This window comes from Lolium rigidum, chromosome 6, assembly GCF_022539505.1.
Source record: "Lolium rigidum isolate FL_2022 chromosome 6, APGP_CSIRO_Lrig_0.1, whole genome shotgun sequence".
NCBI lineage: Eukaryota > Viridiplantae > Streptophyta > Magnoliopsida > Poales > Poaceae > Lolium > Lolium rigidum.
This window is the reverse complement of record NC_061513.1, coordinates 252,628,362-252,640,655: the sequence shown is the minus strand read 5'-3', so window position 1 is coordinate 252,640,655 and position 12,294 is coordinate 252,628,362.

The following is a 12,294-nucleotide window of genomic DNA, read 5'->3' as shown; positions in this document are numbered from 1 at the left end:
TCTAATCCTTTGTTACAGCAAGCCGGTGAGATTGACAACCTCGCTGTTTCGTTGGGGAAAAGTACTTGGTTTGTGTTGTGCAGGTTCCACGTTGGCGCCGGAATCCCTGGTGTTGCGCCGCACTACATCTCGCCGCCATCAACCTTCAACGTGCTTCTTGACTCCTACTGGTTCGATAAACCTTGGTTTCTACTGAGGGAAACTTGCCGCTGTGCGCATCACACCTTCCTCTTGGGGTTCCCAACGGACGCGTGTCGAACGAAAAGACAATACGTCAACCACGCGCATCAGTTAGCAACTTGAACCTTTCATGTGTCATTGATAAAATATGCATGTGTGTAGTTCATTGTTTAATTTCTATTGTTTGTAGCTAGTTAGTTTATCAAATGCATGATGGTTAATTATATATTTTATATTATAATAATGCCGATGAATCGGCAATGGATGTACGGTAACCGACTATCCGGCGAGTTCACTACGGGTTTGAAAGATTTCCTCGTAGTGGCTAATGCGAACAAGCAGGGGGTTTTGTTATCTGTCCATGTGTTGCCTGTAAGAATCAGAAGGGTTACTCTTCCTCAAGAGATGTTCACATGCACCTGCTTCGGTAGGGTTTCATGCCAAGCTATAATTGTTGGACCAAGCATGAAGAAAGAGGGGTTATAATGAAAGAAGATGAAGAAGGGGATGATTTCATCGATGACAACTATCTTGATCATTTCGGTGATACTTTCATGGAGGATGCTGAAGGTGGGGAAGGTGAAGGGGAAGGTGAAGGGGAAGGTGAAGAAGAGGCACGTGATGAGCCCGTTGATGATCTTGGTCGGACCATTGCTGATGCACCGAGAAGCTGCGATACTGAAAAGGAGAGGGAGAATTTGGATCGCATGTTAGAGAATCACAAAAAAGTCGCTGTACCCCGGATGCGATAATGGTCTGAAAAAGCTGGGCTGCACACTGGATTTGCTGAAATGGAAGGCACGGGAAGGTGTAGCTGACTCAGAATTTGAAAACTTGCTGAAAATGTTGAAGAATATGTTTTCAAAGAATAACGAGTTGCCCGCCAGTACGTACGAAGCAAAGAAGGTTATCTGCCATCTAGGTTTAGAGGTTCTGAAGATACATGCATGCATCAACGACTGCATCATCTACCGCGGTGAATACGAGAATTTGAATGAATGCCCGGTATGGACTGCATTGCGTTATAAGATCAGAGGCGATGACCCTGGTGACGATGTTGAGGGCCAGAAACCCGGGAAGAGGGTTCCCGCCAAGGTGATGTGGTATGCTCCTATAATACCACGGTTGAAACGTCTGTTCGGGAACAAAGAGCATGCCAAGTTGTTGCGATGGCACAAAGAGGACCGTAAGTCGGACGGGCAGTTGAGACACCCCGCAGATGGAACGCAATGGAGAAAGATCGACAGAGAGTTCAAAGATTTTGCAGCTGACCCAAGGATCATAAGATTTGGTCTAAGTACAGATGGCATGAATCCTTTTGGTGAGCATAGCTCCAGCCATAGCACCTGGCCCGTGACTCTATGCATCTACAACCTTCCTCCTTGGTTGTGCATGAAGCGGAAGTTCATTATGATGCCAGTGCTCATCCAAGGTCCGAAGCAACCCGGCAACGACATCGATGTGTACCTAAAGCCATTAGTTGATGAACTTTTACAGTTGTGGGGCAGACCTGGTGTACGTGTGTGGGATGAGCACAAAGAAGAGGAATTTGACGTACGAGCGTTGCTTTTCGTAACCATCAACGATTGGCCTGCTCTTAGTAACCTTTCCGGACTGTCAAATAAGGGATACAATGCATGCACGCACTGCTTACATGAGACTGAAAGTGTATATTTGCCAAATCTATCTATCTATTATCTATCTATTATATACTAAAAGCAGAATACTGAGAGTTTAAAATAGAAACATAGGGTTAATCCACATCATTAAGATTATCTAATTCGTTGGATTTTAGTGGGACCTAATTATAATGGCTGAGATTAAAACTTTCGTTTACGTAAATATGTACAAGTGGTATTGTTTGTCACGTATACACATACATAAGGTGCGACCAGCTATGTATGTCACGTGGATAACATGGACACCAGATTAAAGGGCGGAGATGATTCGCAAAAAAAAAAAAAACGTGGAGATCATGTCTACGGATTGGACGCAGCTCACACCGATGAAATAAACATGACTCCCGTGTACCTGAAGCGATCCTAGAATTTTTTTGTTTACGATCCTAGAAAACTTGCTGGCCCATCTAAACGGAGATTTACAAGGTACATGGGCTTGGTAAATAATTAATATTGAACGTTCTATTTACAAAGGCTGACGCTGCTCCACCACCCATCCGTGATGTGCTCAGGCCGCAAAATTGATTGGCCTGTATGGAGCCTGCACGTGCTCAATACGGTGGCTATTTCAACTACTCCTACCGAAAACTTAATTTTGTTTCAGCTCTTAGCTTCTCACGTCTTAGAATTGATCGAGCAGCGGCAAAAAGGAGGACATATCGATAAGCTGTGGCGAAAAATAAAAAAAATTGAGGACCAACACGTGAGGCACTGAGCAGCGCGAGACAGCCTAAGAGAGGCGTTCACCACTACAAAATTAGATTTGCCGCAATTGCAATTTTTCTCAATAGCTCTATACTATGGATATATTTTTGTTGAGAAGAAACGATCAGATACGGTGTAGGAACATCTAGGCAACTAGAACCTGCAATTGGGCAATATCAAGCATGAGGAGTCTCCTAAGATAAACTGACTTGAATGAACTTTCTTAGGATGTTGTGATCAATCTTTTTTTTTTTTACCGCGGGGAAATTTTAAATGTTAGTCTCATCCATTTGTATTACCGACGATTATTTCGTCTATAATATTTCACATGCAATCGCTATGAAAATAACATATTTATGTTCTCTTACACTAAGGGAAATCTATTTAAAAATTATAAAATAAATGAAAAATACTAAACCATTAACACGTTAACCAAATATGCATCTAAACATGGACGTACCCAGTGCTAAGAGCTCCCGCACTGTGCGGGGTCTGGGGAAGGTGTTAGTGGCAAGCCTTACCCTCACGATCTAAACATGATCTGGTATATTTTAATTGAACATTATTGTGACCATATATGTATATCACATTGATTTGATGACCCCTTTATAATGGACATCAACGACATATCTCATCACTTTATCCAAATTATGTATCCACGAATACAATGGTTGTAAAATTTTATTGAACCATAGTACATAGATGCTCATGTAAAATTATGCATTATTGAAATTTCACATGCAAAATAAAACAAACATGTAGTACTATCGTGTTCTCGCAAAACAAACAAAAACCCTTCGAAAGTTCACGGATTAAATATGTCTTCCATGCATGTGAGATACTTTTAGCATAAATTTTATTTGAACATGTGACAATGTTCTATTATTTACTATCACACATTACATATATAGATTTAAAAATTCTAAGTGCGTGACAACATTAATTTATTTCTAAAAATTTCAATACATTAAAGATGGTGTCCTCGCATTTGCGAGGGCTTCCTTGCTAGTTTTAAAGAAAAGAAGTAGTTATTAAGAAGAACGTGTACCTTGGGCATCGTCGATTTCTTCCGAAAATTCATCCATTAAGAAAGAAAGGCAAGCATTACAACGGCAAGACAGATCATCGGCCGAAGCCTGCTGAACGTACTGGTGCTGAGGTATTTGATATGGTCAAGGATTTGAAAGTCATCTTTGGAAAGGGTCCTGGCGGACAATCAGTTCCGCAGGGAGCTGACGGGCACGCACCCATGTGGAAGAAGAAATCTATATTCTGGGAGCTAGAATATTGGAAAGTCCTAGATGTCCGCTCTACAATTGACGTGATGCATGTTACGAAGAATATTTGCGTGAACCTCCTAAGCCTCTTGGGCGTGTATGGGAAGACAAATGATACAAAGGAAGCACGGCAGGACCAGCAACGTTTCAAAGACCCTAATGACCGGCATCCGGAATGGTTTCAAGGTCGTGCCAGCTACGCTCTGACCAAAGAAGAGAAAGTCATCTTTTTTGAATGCCTGAGCAGTACGAAGGTCCCGTCTGGATTCTCGTCGAATATAAAGGGAATAATAAACATGGCGGACAAAAAGTTCCAAAACCTGAAGTCTCACGACCGCCACGTGATTATGACGCAATTGCTTCCGATTGCTTTGAGGGGGCTCCTACCGGAAAATGTTCGAGTAGCCATTGTGAAGCTATGTGCATTCCTCAATGCAATCTCTCAGAAGGCAATCAATCCAGAAGATCTACCACGGCTACATAACGATGTGGTCCAATATCTTGTCAGTTTCGAGTTGGTGTTCCCGCCATCCTTCTTCAATATTATGACGCACCTCCTAGTTCACCTAGTCGAAGAGATTTCCATCATCGGTCCTGTATTTCTACACAATATGTTCCCCTTTGAGAGGTTCATGGGAGTATTAAAGAAATATGTTCGTAACCGTGCTAGGCCAGAAGGAAGCATTGCCAAGGGCTATGGAAATGAGGAGGTAATTGAGTTCTGTGTTGACTTTGTTCCTGACCTTAAGCCGATTGGTCTTCCTCGATCGCGGCACGAGGGGAGACTAAGTGGAAAAGGCACGATCGGAAGGAAATCAACGATATGTATGCACGGCCATTCTATGACTGAAGCACACCACACAGTTCTGACCAATTCCAGCTTGGTGGCTCCGTACTTTGAGAAACACAAGAATATTTTATGCGAGGACAATCCGGGGAAGCCTGAATCCTGGATTACGAAGGCCCACATGGAGACTTTCGGCAGTTGGTTGAGAAAACATTTAATGAATGACGATGATGTTGTAGATCAGCTGTACATGTTGGCCAAGACACCATCTTCGACTATAACGACTTTCCAAGGGTACGAGATAAATGGGAATACATTTTACACGATCGCCCAAGATAAAAAGAGCACCAACCAAAACGAGTGGTGTCCGCTTTGATGCAGCAACCGAGAATGGGCAAAAGGTCACATATTATGGTTACATAGAGGAGATATGGGAACTTGACTATGGACCCTCCTTTAAGGTCCCTTTGTTCCGGTTCAAATGGTTCAAGCTAACAGGGGATGGGGTAAAGGTGGACCAGCAATACGGAATGACAATGGTGGATTTCAACAATCTTGGTTACCTTGACGAACCATTCGTCTTAGCGAAAGATGTCGCTCAGGTTTTCTATGTGAAGGACATGAGTAGCAAACCGAGGAAACGGAAAGATAAGAAAACGATCATTACATCATGCGATGATCCAAAGCGCCACATTGTTCTTTCAGGGAAAAGAAACATCGTGGGAGTGGAGGGCAAGACGAGACATGTCGAGAAGATTATAATATGTTTGGTGAAATTCCGCCCTTCAAAGTGAACACCGACCCAAGCATTAAGTTAAATGATGAGGATGCTCCATGGATACGGCCCAATCGTAAGCAAGCGGGGACACAAGGGAAGAAATGATGTGTAATAATTTATTGTACCAAACTTTGTTGATTGGATCATGTGAATTATATTATCCGTGATGTGTTTGGTGTCCATTTTCGAATGATTCGATTGACTCGAGATACCACCGATGATACATGAAATTTGGAGTGACTAAGTCATACTCCTGCCTAGGCGTATAATGGGAAAAGGACTAGAGGAGCCGTAATTGCATGGGATTTGGTGGATCTAGCATTGCCGAAATTGATAGGCCATGCCATAAATACCACTGATGATACATGAAATTTTGAGTGACTTAGTCATACTCCTGCCTAGGCGTATAATATGCATACTCGTAGTCTTCATAGTTGCCGCCATTGTACTAGTAGTCGTCGCCTTCTAAGTTGCCGCTGTTATCGTCGCTGCTGTCGTCGTCGCTGTCGTCGGGCGGCGCTCGTGGCTAGAACTGAGGGTAGCGTAGGCGGGGGATATCGCCGGCCGTGATGTAGTTCATGACGCTCTGTAGAGTCCGGCCGTACCACCATAGCCGACGGCCGGCCTCGTGGAAGTTCCCAGGAGGCAGACCGTCCTCCTCATACCTGGCGAGCGCCCTGTCACGCCGATTGATGAAGAAGGCGTCCCAAGTATGCTGGTTATCGGGATGCCAGCGGGGATTCATCCGCTGCTCCGGCGTGAGATCGAGGTAGTAGTGGTTCGTGATGGCCGACCGGCGCGCAGTACCCTGAGGGACGGGAGGGACCGGCATGCCTCCAGCGCTTAGGCTCCAGCCGGCGGGGACGCAGTAGCCCGGTGGGCAAGGGTAGTTCGAGGCGCAAAGCTCCTCCACCTGCTGGTAGGTTAGAGTGGGTGAGGTGGAAGCCATGAGAGAGTGATGAGAGATTGTAGAGATGTGATAATGCTGGCCAAGCCGGGCTACATATATGTAGTGAGAAATGGCGGGAAAATGGGAGCGGGAAGACATGAGGCGGGAAGAAAGTGGCGGGAAGATAGGGAAGAAATGGCGGGAAGAAGAGGAGGAATCCAGAGCTGGTCATCTAACCTTTAGTCCCGGCTGGTGGGTGCAACCGGGACTAAATGTGGTTTTTGTGTCATCTAACAAAACTGTCGGTGGGATATGGACGTTTGGGTAAGCTTTAGTCCCGGCTGGAGGGTGCAACCGTGACTAAAGTTGTCGGCAGGATAAGGACGCGTGGGTAGCGCACGACGCCCTGTCGGAGGAACAAGACAAAGCAGAAGCGGCGCCATGCCTATAAAAGGAGCATCGATACGCGGGAAGGAGGCGTGAAGAAATGGCGGGAAGACATAGCCGGGAAAGAACTGGCGGGAAGACGGGCCGGGAAGAACTTGTGGGAAGACAGAGGCGGCCGGGAAGAACTTCTCTGAATTTTTTGATATATTATTTGTATTTTTAAGATTTTGAAATGAATTAGTTCTATTTTTCTGAATTTTTTGATATAGTATTTGTATTTTTAACATTTTGAATTGAATTAGTTTTATTTTTCTTAATTTTTTGATATATTATTTGTATTTTTAAGATTTTGAAATGAATTAGTTCTATTTTTCTGAATTTTTTGATATATTATTTGTATTTTTAACATTTTGAATTGAATTAGTTTTATTTTTCTTATTTTTTTGATATATTATTTGTATTTTTAACATATTGAATGAATTAGTTTTATTTTTCTGATTTTTTTGATATATAATTTGTATTTTTAAGATTTTGAAATGAATTATTTTTATTTTTCTGAATTTTTTGATATATTATTTGTATTTTTCACATTTAGAAATGAATTAGTTTAATTTCTCATTTAGAAAATGAAATAATTTTGAAAAAGGCCTTTAGTCGCCGTTGGCCTGGCCAACCGCGACTAAAGTTCATTTCCGCGGAAACCGCAAAAACGGGCGAAAAAAGGGCTTTAATCGCGGTTGGTGTGGCCAACCGCGACTAAAGCCCCTTCCTATAAATATCCGCGCGGGCGGCGGGCGCATTGATGACCCACAAGTATAGGGGGTGTATCGTAGTATCTTCGATAAGTAAGAATGTCGATCCCAACGAGGAGCAGAAGGTGTTGACAAGCAGTTTCGATGAAGGATTCATTGTAAATGCTCACGAGACAAGTATTCGGGGGTTTTGATGTAACGAGTTGAATAAAGTACGAGTAAGTAAAGTGCGAGAGTAATAATTGCAGCGAGTGGCCCAATCCTTTTTAGCACAAAGGACAAGCCGGTTTGTTTACTTATAATGACCAAACGTTCTCGAGGACACACGGGATTTTAGTCTAGTGCTTTCGCTACATACGGCTAAATAATCTTCATTGTTATGATAAGTGTTGTGTGGGTGAACCTATGCTAATGTACCGCCCTTCCTAGGACTAATACATACTTGTGATTATACCCCTTGCAAGCATCCGCAACTACAAGAAAGTAATTAAGAATAAATCTAACCACGACCTTAAACTGCGAGATCCTGCAATCCCTCCTGCATCGATATACCAACGGGGGTTTAGGTTTACGTCACTCCGGCAACCCCGCAATTAGCAAACAAATACAAGATGCATTCCCCTAGGCCCATAAATGGTGAAGTGTCATGTAGTCGACGTTCACATGACACCACTAGAAGAATAACACCACAACTTAAATATCACACCATTGAATATTACTCAACCATAGTTCACTACTAACATTTAGACTTCACCCATGTCCTCAAGAACTAAACGAACTACTCACGAGACATCTTATGGAACATGATCAGAGGTGATATGATGATGAATAACAATCTGAACATAAACTTGGTTCAATGGTTTCACTCAATAGCATCAACAACAAGTAGAGATCGATACGGGAGAGTTTCCCCTATCAAACAATCAAGATCAAACCCAAATTGCTACGGCGATGACGGTGTCCAGCGGTGATGATGGCGGTGATGATGGTGAAGATGATGATGATGGTGATGGAGATGATGTCCAGCTCGATGACGGTGACGATGGCGTCGATTTCCCCCTCCCGGAGGGAATTTCCCCGGCGGATTCCTGCCCGCCGGAGAGCTCTTTTCTCTCGGTGTTCTCCGCCCCGCGAGGCGGGCTGTAACTCTTCGCGAGGTACCCTCCGTGGCTTAGGTTTTCGGGACGAAGGATTTCGCGAAGAAAAGGAGGCGAAAGGGGTCGTGGGCCCCCAAACCACATGGCGGCGCGGCCGGGGCATGGGCCGCGCCGCCCTAGGGTGTGGGCCCACCCCGGGTCCTCCTCGGCCCCTCCTTCGGCTTCCTTCGTCATCTTGAAAAATAGGATTTTTGGTATAATTTCCTTCCACGAGTTGATCTTCCGAAATATTGCGTTCGACGGTGCTTTTTCCAGCGAGAATCCTGGCTCCGGTGCTTGATCCTCCAATAATGATGAAACATGCAAAATAGATGAAATAACATAAGTATTGTGTCCCAATATGAAATATATCAATGAATAACAGCAAATTATGATATAAAATAGTGATGCAAATTGGACGTATCAACTCCCCCCAAGCTTAGACTTCGCTTGTCCCCAAGCGAAACTAAACTCGATAGACAGGACCACATGTTTATGGAGTGAAGAGTCGATAAATAAAATACGGACAAGAAGCATCATATTCATTCACACAAGACATTATAGTAAACAACCTCTCATAACTCAACTTGAAACAAGTATAAGGTAATCACAAGTAAAGGTGCATAAGAAATCATAATTGGTGATGGCAAACTTCGTTCTTGGTCAGAGAACAATTAACAGATTATATTTATCTCATTGAGCAGCGCTCTCATGTTAAAGTTTATAAGGCACAACTTGCATACTCAATCATAATGGTCTTTTCATAATCATTGATAACTTGCAAAGCTATATTCATTCAGATAAAACTTGTACTAAACAAGGAAGAATAAAGGACATGATGAAGCAAATCACAATATAATGGTTTGATCACAACTACTCAAATGCTTGCTTGAGATGGAGGGAAATAGGTTTACTGACTCGACATAAAGTAAAAGACATGCCCTTCGCAGAGGGAAGCAGGGATTAAATCATGTGCTAGAGCTTTTTCAGTTTTTCTATCATATAAAGAGAATAAAAGTAACATTTTGAGAGGTGTTTGTTGTTGTCAACGACTGGTAGCGGGTACTCTAACCTCCTTGCCAAACAACCTCCAAAGAGCGGCTCCCATATTATTTTCATTTTGTGTGGCACTCCTTCCAACCTTTTCTTTCACAAACCATGGCTAACCGAATCCTCGGGTGCACGCCAACAATCTCATACCATGAAGGAGTGCCTTTTTATTTTAGCTTTATTATGATGATGACACTCCCCCCAACCTTTGCTTACACAAGCCATGGCTAACCGAATCCTTCGGGTGCCGTCCATCAATCACATACCATGGAGGAGTGTCTATTTAGTTTGATTAGTTTGGGACTGGGAATCCCATTGCCAGCTCTTTTTGCAAAATTATTGGATAAGCGGATGAAGCCACTAGTCCATTGGTGGAAGTTGCCCAACAAGATTGAAAGATAAAACACCACATACTTCCTCATGAGCTATGAAACATTGACACAAATAAGAGATACTAAGTTTTGAATTGTTTAAAGGTAGCACATGAAGTATTTACTTGGAATGGCAGAAAATACCATGTAGTAGGTAGGTATGGTGGACACAAATGGCATAAGTTTGGGTCAAGGTTTGGATGCACGAGAAGTATTCCCTCTCAGTACAGGTCTTTGGCTAGCAAGGTTAATTAGCAAGCATAAGAGTTGAGGGAAACAAACAAATATACGTGTGATAGAAACAATCATGCATCTTCCTTGTAAGCACAAACAATTTTAACTTTAGAATAATAAGCTATGAGCTAACAAGAAAGACAATGAAACATCTACATGTATTTCTCTTTTCTACTTAATCCTCATAGTGTTGTTGCTATTGACCAATGCTAAGTTTGCCAAAACCAAATAGATTTATTCAATGCTCCCAAAGTGATACCAATACTAACAACAAGGTAAATCATATAATAGAGATTGCAAACTAGAATAAGATGTGCAATATGTAAATGATAAGACTTCTCATTAATATTCCATAACGATAACTCACACCAAGGGATACATAGATAACCAACTAAAGAGAGATACTTCCAAACGCAACCCATCTTATATGATAACTTCCCTACTCATGATATGACACTACTTGACAATAAAAGGTAAAAGGTAGTGATGATGTGATACCGCGGCACTCCCCCAAGCTTGGAACAAACCAAGGGGATGCCAATACCGATGATGAATTACTCCTTTGGTGATGGTGGTGATGAATTCCTGACAAGCTTCTCAATAAGCTCCTGAAGCTCGTCAATCCTGTATATGAGGTTGCGAATCATCTCTGAATTGTGCTCGACGCGGTTAAAGAGTCTGTCTGACGGCGAGTCCCAGCTCTTGGAGTTATTTCCCCACTCTTCAGCCTCGGGCTCCTTCTCTCCTGCAGTGTTAGAGCGATCTATATCCCACTGGCTAGGCAATGCTGCCTTGGGAGTCCCTTCAATTTGATTATTGAAAATTAGATTGTGGAAGGGGTGATAAGTGCCTGATAAAGATGTTTTCGAAGCTAGGTAATGACGTGGAACCCCTCCTCCAGTGCGAATTCTTGCGCTCTTGTTTGCACTAAAAGGGTTGTCCACCACCTTGATGCTTGCGATAGTAGCACGCGGGCGTGCGCGCGAATCTTCCTCCACCTCTTCTTCATCCTCTTCCTTGACGTTCTTGTCTTCCTCTTTCCACCCAAGATCTCGATCTTCTTCATCCGGAAACTCCTTGCCCTTGTTCTTGGAGACCATGGTGCTTCTAAACTGAAAACAGATCCTGGCAGAAACAGATCGAAACAAAACACGTCGAGAAAGCGATATACGGACCTCCAGGGGTCCGGGGGATTATATAGCAAAATTTTTCGCGACACAAGGAAAGTACCAGATCGAACCAGAGTCGGAAAGGGGCGACGAGGCGGCCAAACCATAGGGCGGCGTGGGCCCTGGCTAGGCCGCGCCGGCCTATGGTGCCACGCCCTCGTGCGTCCTTTCCACTCCGTTTCGAACTCGTAATTTTTCATATTTCCCAAAAACAGCGAAAATATTGTTCGGAAAGTAAATTGCGTACTTTTCATTACCAGTACTGTTACCTATTCAAAGTCGAGTTCCGGCGGATCGTCAATTTGCCCTTTGATGAAAGCTTCCGGTGTTTCCACTTGAATAATATCAACATCAACATTATAAGAATCACCTGAGATGTAATGCTTGAGTCTTTGTCCATTCACCACTTGCGTGGCATTGCCTTGGAGAGAGCTAATTTTGATTGCTCCTGAACGATACACCTCCTCGACAACATACGGTCCTTCCCATTTCGAGAGTAATTTCCCGCAAAGAATCCGAGACGAGACCGATACAATAGGACTTTATCCCCAATATTAAATTCTCTTTTGATAATCCTCCTATCATGCCATTTTTTAACTTTCTCTTTAAAGAGTTTAGCATTTTCATAAGCTTCACTTCTCCATTCATCTAGAGAACTTAATTGCAACAACCTCTTATCACCGGCAAGTTTAGGATCTTTATTTAATTCTCTAACATGACCCAATAAGCTTTGTGCTCTAGTTCTAAAGGTAAATGACAAGCTTTCCCATAAACCATTTTATAAGGTGACATTCCCATGGGATTTTTATAAGCAGTTCTATAAGCCCATAGTGCATCCTTCAATTTACTAGCCCAATTCTTTCTAGTTTTATTAACGGTCTTTCCCAAAATAGATTTAAT